We start from the raw sequence: 9,407 nt of genomic DNA, 5'->3' as shown, positions 1-9,407 counted from the left end.
CTTTGTAAGGGAGTATGGGAACCATGGTCATGGAACTAAATTATATTGCTGTTTTGCTATATTAATACATCCTTGTAGGGATGGTATGAGAAATATATTATCAATAAATAGAAAGCACTCAAACAGAGTCGAACACATAGTAAGGATTGTGCTGATAGTAATTATTGTTTTGAAATTTTTAGATAGCCCATCTGGCTTATCAGATCACAAGTCTGGACTTATGAGCCCCATTTCGAAATCAGGATATCATAACCTGCCTGTGGAGTCCTAAGCAATGATGGCTGGCTCTACTTGGGGGAATGAGGCAAACCCACATTTGGTTTTATTCCCAAATTTCCCATTGGAAGTAATATGCAGTCATATGTTTAGTAAAGAACCTTAAGCTGAGACTTCTATAATGCCAAAGTATGGTCATGGGAAATACAGTGTGTACCTCTGGCACAATGTAGACAGCAATCTGATCAAGTGACATAAATCAAGGTATACCAATCCATGTGTGCTCAGCTGCTTTTTGGAAGTGGAACATCCATTCAATCCATGGCTGTCCCACTCTGTCCCACTGCTGATTAAGGCCAGGAGGTCAAGACCATCTGAGTATCACCAATGCCAAAGTAGGAAGTTCTCTACGGAGCATGCCTCTGCCTTCAGACTTCAAGCTTTAGGGAGGCTGGCCTGTCCAATTTTATTCATATGGAATATGACTACCAAACCTCAGCACCCAATCCCTTCTTAAATTTGTCAATTTATGATGGATCTGCTAACCTAATAAATAAACCTCCTTATCCCTCAATCACCATGCCTCTCAAACAACAATGTTTGATGTTCACTAGTCAAGGAGAAAGAGTCCCAACTTCTATTATTCCATTGGTGCCAACTGAAACTTCTAGCTCCTCAGGTTGGTCTTCAGTCTTCTCTAGGCTTAGAAAACTCTCTCAGCTATTTGTCTCATGTCCACTTCTCCATGCCCAATTCTTCTGCTTCCCAATCTGCACATCCTCCTATATAATATTTCACCCAAGGTAATGGGGCCTCCTAAATGGAAGGATGAACCTTCCTTTCCTCAATCCATTGAAAAGACTCCTAGGAAACAGGTGGCAAATTATAGACACTCTATGAAAATTTCCACCCCAGCTCTTTAGATAAGAATTTATAACAATGATTCTCAACCCTGGAAATAAATTAGAATTATGGGGGAGAGATTTTTAAAAATGTGTTCCAGGGTTTCAGTTCAAGATGGCAACTAAGCAGGCTCTTCCTCCCATAGACACACTAAACCTACAGCTACACATGGAACAAGTCCCTCTGAAAGAAAGTCAGAAACTAGCTGAGCAACTCCTACACATCAGGTAAACAAGGAAAAACTCCACACTAAAATGGGTAGGAGAGGTGGAGAAACAATCTTGCCATAAACCCAAACCCCAGCAAAATGACATATATTCTAGAAAAAAAAAAAAATCACAACTCCTGGCTTCTCCCTGAGAACTGAAAGGTTTGGACCCACATAACATCTAGCATCCCAACTTTTAAGACTTCTACCCAAGAAATGGGTCCCAAAACACCCAGCTCTGAAGCCAGTGGGGTTTCCATCCATCTGATCCACAGGCTATACGAAACAAAAGGGCTCCTATGGACTCACAGTGGTTATCCCCCCAGGGCTCGGCACAGAAGAATCAGATGGAAATGCCCATCTCCCAGTCTTTTCCAGAAAAACAAAACAAACCAACCTCATTGCTTATCTTAAAAGCACAGACTGAGGGTCAGGCTCCTAATTTAACACAAATGTAGGACAGACTACAATATTCTCCAGAACCTAGCGAGACTGTTGGGTACCTTCTTTATGTTCTCTAACTGCCCAGCTTATCCATACATCCTTTGTGCCAGATTTTGCAGTTTTTGCCCAGGAGATGCACCCCCTTGATTACCTGGCTTTTTGGCCAGTGGGCTTCTGTTCACAGGTTCAATAGGAGTGTAGCAAACAGTACTTAACTGGCTATCCCCTCAAGGCTCAGCACAGAGGCAGTCATCAGAAAGGGCCAATTCCCAGTTTTTCATATAACAAACCTATCTGCATATCTTAAAATCTGCACCCTAAAGGTCAGGTTTCAAATTTCACATACTTCTAAGAGACACTTGCTGGCAGGTACCACTTTTGGACTCTCTCTTTACCTTGTACCTGATTGTTGGTATCTCCCTAAAAGAAGTGTTTGCCCATATCTGCTGTCCCAGGACACTTCTTGATTTCCTGGCTCTGGTAGCCAGGAGAACTTATATTCACCAGTACCACAGGATTATAACAAAGAATCAGTTCTTTGTTGGCTATTCCCCAAGGAATCAGCACAGAAGGAAGAGAGAAATACCCATCTCCCAATCTTTCCCTAAAGAGGTCTAGTCACATACTTAAAAAAATACTGCATGAGGGCCTGGCTTCCAGACAGCCTGCATCCAGGTGCTGACTGAGATTCTCCTGTTTGGGACACTGTCAGATCTTGACAGAGATCAACTCATGGAAGGCACTAAGAATAAAGGGAGTTGCCTGGATAATCACAAAGGTTTGAGAGACAGTCACAAAAGGCCTGAGAGCTAAGCACAGGCTGAAGAGTAAGGTTAAGGACAGGCCAAAAGCTAAGGTTTCTATGGAAGACAACTTTCTTCAAGACCGGAGGAGGTGGCTATCTTATCTAATGCATAGAAAACAACACAGGAAATCAAGTAAAATGAATGATCAGAGAAATCTGTTCCAAACAAAAGAACAAGATAAAAATTCAGAAACAGGCCTTAAGGAGATGCATATAAGTGAATAACCTGATAAAAGAGCTCAAATAATGGCCATGAAGATGCTCACTGAGATCAGGGGAACAGTGTGTGCACAAATTTCAACGAAGAGACAGAAAAATACAAGAAAGTATAAACAAAAGCTGAAGAAAAACTGAATTTAAAAATTCAAAAGAGTATTGCCTGGGTGGCTCAGTCAGTTGAGTGTCCAACTCTCAGTTTTGGCTCATGTCATGATCTCATGTATTGTGGAATCATGCCTGGTATGGGGGGGGGGCAACAGGGAGTCTGCTTGAAGATTCTCTCCCTCTGCCCCTCCTCCCCCTGCTCATGCTCTCTCTAAAATAAATGAATAAATCTTTTTTAAAAGATTTTTTTCATCTTTAAAAATCTATTCTAATGTGAATCCTACTGAACTTTAAAAAAATAGGTAATATATTAAGCAGAGAAAGAAACACTTGAAGACAGCAATGGAATTCGTTCAGGCAGAGTAGAAAAAAGAAAACGGGAACAAAGATAGCTTAAGAGACCCATGGGATACCATCAAGTAGACCAATATTTGCATTTTAAGAGTCTGAGAAGGAGAAAAGAGAAAGCTTACTCAAAGATTTAATGGCTGAGGGGCACCTAGTTGGCTCAGTTGGTTAAGTGTCTGCCTTCAGCTCAGGTCATGATCCCAGAGTCCTTGGATCGAGCCCCACATTGGGCTCACTGATGAGCAGGGAGCCTGCATCTCTCTCTCCCTCTGCCCCCCCCCCCCCCCGCTAACTCTTGCTCTGTCTCTCTAGTGCTCTCTTTCTCCAATAAATAAATAAAATCTTGAAAGAAAGGAAGGAAGGAAAGAAGGAAGGAAGGAAGGCTGAAAACTTCCTTAACCTGAAAAAATAAATAGACATCCAGATCCAGGAAGTCCAGTGAGTTTCAAATAAGAAGAATCTAGAGAAACACATGCCATGACACATTATAATTAAAAAGTCAAAAGTTAAGATAAGGAAAGAATCTTAAAAATAGCAAGGAAAAAAAAACCACCTTGCTACATAAAGGAAACCCCCATAAGACTATCAGATTTTTCAGTAGAAACTTTGCAGTCCAGAAGAGATAGCAGAATATATTCAAAATTGTCCTCCAGAATTAAAAAAGAGATAAAGAGTTTTCTAGGAGGCAAAAGCTGAAGGAGTTCATCACCACAAGACTAGACTTATAAGTAATGTTAAAGGGATGTCTTTAAGCTCAAATGAAAGGATGACAAGTAGGAAAACACCTGAAAGTTTAAGTCTCATTAGTAAAGGTAAATATATAGTTAAATTCAGAATACTCTAATGTTGTAATGGTGATGGTTAAATCATGACAGTTACAAGACAAAAGTGTAAAAATAACTATAACTATGTAATTTGCTAAGGGAAACATAATTAAAAGATGTGAATTGTGATATCAGAAAGATAAGATGTCAGGGGTGAAGTAAAAAATGTAGAGTTTCTGAATAAGTTCAAACTTGTTATACTAAAAATAGATAATTTAATTGTTTTATATAAGCCTCATGGTAATCACAAGCAGAAAACTATAGTAAATTCACAAAAAAGAAACAGAAAGGAATCTAAGCATACTACTACAGGAAGTTATCAAATCACAAAGAGTGAGAGAAGAACAAAGGAACTGTAACATAGTCAGAAACCAATTAATAAAATGGCAACAGCAAGTTCCTACCCATTAATAGTTATTTTAAATCTAAGTGGAATAAATTCTCCAGTTAAAAGACACTAAGTGGCTGAATAGATAAAAAAACAAAACCCAACTATCTTCCGTCCACAAAAGACTCGCTTGGCCTTAAAGATATAAACAGGCTTAAAGTGAAGGAAGGAAAAAGGTATTCATGCAAATGAAAACCAAAAGAGAGCAAGGTAAGGTATACTTAGACAAAATAGAATTTAACACAAAGACTGCAATGAGACAAAGAAGGTAATTATATAATGATAAATGGGTCAATTCAGCAATAGGATATAACATCTGTAAGTATATATGCCTCTAACATGGTAGCACCAAAATGTGTAAAGCAAATATTAACAGACCTAAAGGGAGAAATAGACACTGATACAAGTGTAGTGGGTGACTTCAATAACCCTGCTCAATAATGGATAGATCATCCAGAGAGAAAAATCAAGAAAGAAACACTGGACTTAATACATTAGATCAGATGGATGTAACAGACATTTATAGAACATTCCATTCAAAAACAGAATACATATTCTTCCCAAGTAGAACATTGAAACATTCTCCAGGATAGCTCATATCCTAAAATATGATAGCTCATATTTTAGATCACAAAACAAGTCTGAATGAATTCAAGAAAACTGAAATCATATCAACCACCTTTTCTCATCACAATGGTATGAAACTGGAAGTCGATTACAAGAAGAAAATGAGAAAAACAAAAATGTAAAGATTAAAAACAAACAAACAAACAAACAAACAAAAAGAAACCCACAAAATGTGGTTACTCAACAACCAACGGGTCAAAGAAATCAAAGGGGAGTAAAAAATATCTACAAATGAAAACAAAAAAAATGACATGCCAAAGTCTATGAATGCAGATAAAGCAGTCCTAAAAGGGAAGTTATTAGCAATACAACCTAAAGAAAAGAGAAAAATCGGGGCGCCTGGGTGGCTCAGTGGGTTAAGCCTCTGCCTTCAGCTCAGGTCATGATCTCAGGGTCCTGGGATCGAGCCCCACATCAGGCTCTTGGCTCAGCGGGGAGCCTACTTCTCCCTCTCTGCCTACTTGTGGTCTCTCTCTGTCAAATAAATAAATAAAATCTTAAAAAAAAAAAAGAAACGAGAAAAATCTTAAAAATCTAAGTTTAATCTAACAAAATCTTTAGATCTTTATTCTAAACAAAGTCCAAAGTTAGTAAAAGGAAGGGAATAATAAAGATCAGAGTAGCAATAAATAAAGACCAAAAAGACAATAGAAAAGATCAATGAAATTGAGTTGATTCTTTGAAAAGAAAAAAATTGACAAACCTACAGTGAGACTAACAAAAAAAAAAAAAAGACTCAGATAATATCAGAAATGAAAAAGTTATAACTGATACCACAGAAATACTGAGGATCTTAGGAGATTACTACAACAATTATATGACACAAGTTAGACAACTTGGAAGAAATGGGTAAATTCCTAGGAAAACATAATCTTGAAGAAATAGAAAATTTGAATAGACCAACTCCTAGTAAGGAGACTGAAGTAGTAACCAAAAGCCTTCCAAAAAACAAAAGTCCAGAACCACATGGCTTCACTGGTGACTTCTAAAAACAACTTAAAGAATTAATAACAATCCTTCTCAAAATCTTCAAAAAAAACAGAAGAGGAAGGAACACTTCCAAATTCATTTTACAAAGCCAGCATTACCCTGACACCAAGCCAGACAAGGGCACCCTTAAAAAAAAAAATAAAGAGAATTACAGGCCAATATCCCTGAACACAATGAATGCAATGAACAAAATATTGCCAAATTGAATTGAACAATACATTAAAGGGATTATATACCTTTATCAGGTGAGATTTATTCCAGGGATGCAAAGATGGTTCAGCATATACAAATCAATCAATATAATACACCACATAACAAAATGAAGGATAAAAATTATAGGATCCTCTCAACAGATGCAGAAAAAGCATTTGACAAAATCATCTATTCATGATAAAAACTCTCAATAAACTGTTACAGAGGAATGTAATAAAGGCCATAAATGACAAGTCTACAGCTAACATCATTCTCAACACTGAAAAGCTGAAAGCTTTTCCTCTGTGATCAGGAACAAGAAAAGGATGACCACTCTTCCTCACTTTTATTTGACATAGTATGGAAAGTTCTAGGCAGAACAATTAGGCAAACATAAGTAAATAAGGAAATAAGTAAATGAATGAATGAATAAAATGAAAGGCATCCAAGTGGAAAGGAGGAAGTAAAATGTCACTATTTACAGATAACATATTATATAGAAAAAACTTCAAAGACTTTACAAAAAAAACCTGTTAGAATAAATGAATTTAGTAAAGTTGCAGATACAAAAATAAGCATATAAAAATCTGTGGCATTCCTCTACACTAATAACAAACAATTGGAAAGAGAAATTAAGAACACAATCCTATTGTCAACTGCATCAAAAATAATAAATTACCAGGGCGCCTGGGTGGCTCAGTTGGTTAAGCGGTTGCCTTGGACTCGGTCCATGATCTCGTGGTCCTGGGATCGAACCCCACACCTGGCTCCCTGCTCAGCAGGGAATCTGCTTCTCCCTCTGCCTGCTGCTCCCCATGCTTCGGTGTACTCTCTCTCTCTCTCTCTCATTCTACCTCAAATAAATAAATAAAAATCTTTAAAAAAAAAATACCTGTGAGTAAATTTAACCAAGAAGGTGACAGATCTATACGCTGAAAACTACAAGACATTGATGAAAGAAATTGAAGACAACACAAATAAATAGAAAGATTCCATGCTCATGGATTGAAAGAACATTGTTTAAAAGCACATACTACCTAAAGCAATCTATAAATTCAATGCAATCCCTAATGAAAATTCCAATGTCATTTTTCACAATAATAGAAAAAAAAATCTTAAAATTTTATGGAACCACAAAAGACCCCAAATAGCCAAAGCAATCTTAAGAACTAGATGTATCACATTCCCTGATTTTGAAGTATGTTACAAAGCCATAGTAATCAAAACTATATGGTATTGGCATAAAAACAGACAGAAATCAATGGATTACAGAGTCCAGAAATAAAGCCATGCTTTTATGGTCAATTAATTTATTAATTAAATATATACAATGGGGAAAGGATAGTCTTTTCAATAAATGAGTGTTGGGAACTTGGACAGCAACATGTAAAAGAATGAAATTGGACCCCTATATTACATAATACATAAAAATCAACTCCAAATGGATTAAAGACTTGATTGAATACAAGACCTGAAGCCATAAAACCCCTAGAGAAAAAACACTGGCATTAAGCTCTTTGACAATGGTCCTGTCAATTAGTTTTTTAGAACTAATATCAAAAGCAAAGGCAAAAAAAGCAAAAATAAACAAGTGGGACTACATCAACCTAAAAAGCTCTGTACAGCAAAGGAAACCATCAACAAAGTGAAAAAGCAATCTACTGAATGGGAGAAAAGTTTGCAAATCATATATCTGATAAAGGGTTAGTATCTAAACTATATAAAGAACTCATAGCAAAAACTTGGTAGCAATAATATTAGTAAAAACAGAGGAATTAAGTAGGCATTTTTTCAAAGAAGACATACAAATGGCCAATAGTACTTGAAAAGGTGCTCAACAACACAATCATTAGGAAGTTCAAATAAAAACTACAATGAGATATCAGCTCTCATCTCTTAGAATATGTATCATCAAAAATATGAGAGATAGCAAGTGCTGGTGAGAATGTGGAGAAAAAGGAACCCCTGTTCACTTGTGGGGGAAATGTAAATTAATACAGCCACTATGGAAGAGTATGGAGGTTCCTCAAATAACTAAAAAGAGAATATCTTATGATCTAGGAATTCCACTTCTAGGCATATATCCAAAGGAAACAAAATAACTATCTCAATATCCCCATATTCATTGAAACATTATTTACCATAGCCCAGATATAAAATTATACTCAGTGTTTATCATTGAAGAAATGGATAAAGAAAACGTGATACATCCTACATACATACACACACACACACACACACGCACACACGCACACACACAGGACTATTATTTAGCCATAAAAAAGAAGGAAATCTTTTCAACTACATGGATGGACCCTAAGGGCGTTAACACTAACTGAAATAAATCAGAGAAAGACAAATACTGTATGGTCTCACTTACAAAAACTGGAATCTAAAAAACTGAACTCATAGAACAGACTGGTGGTTGCCAGAGGTGGGGGTTTGGATGGTGGGGGAAGTGGTTAAGTGTGGTTAGAAGGTATAAACTTTCAGTTGTAAAATAAGTAGATTCTGGGGATATAATGTAGAGCATCATGTCTATAATTAACAACAATACATTGTATATTTGGGAGTTGCTAAGAAAATAAATCTTAAAAGTTCTCATTATAATAAACAATTTGAATCTAGCTGATATTAAATTTATTGTGATGATCATCTCACAATATATATGTGATCAAATTATTATATTGTACACCATGGACTAATACACTGTTTTATGTCAATTATATCTCAATAAAACTTCGAAAAAATACAGACGTTCCAGTTCCCAAACCAATTAAAACAGAATACCTAAGATCAGAGATTCTTTGGTATAGCCAGGTCTGAGAACCACTAATAAAGGACCACTGTCCTTTAGAGGTAGCAGGACCCGTAAAAACCATGAAGACTCATGGTCAAAGACTGAGTAACATACGGACGGGCTGTAATCTGCTTACTTTTTGGACTGTCAGTAGCTTCTAAGGGGCAGGGCATCCCCGCAGATGGTATACCATGGACTAGACTCTGTCAGGCATCTATGGCCTTCTTTACCTAGAAAGGTTTCTCCAATAACACTCTGGTTAATCAACCAGGCCAGATGAGCCAAGTTCTGAGATGTGTCATTAAAACATGTTAATTAGTTGGTTTGTGACTGGTTCG

This window comes from Enhydra lutris, unplaced genomic scaffold, assembly GCF_002288905.1.
Source record: "Enhydra lutris kenyoni isolate GAN:26980312 unplaced genomic scaffold, ASM228890v2 scaffoldscaffold40, whole genome shotgun sequence".
NCBI lineage: Eukaryota > Metazoa > Chordata > Mammalia > Carnivora > Mustelidae > Enhydra > Enhydra lutris.
Note: the sequence above shows the minus strand (reverse complement) of the source record.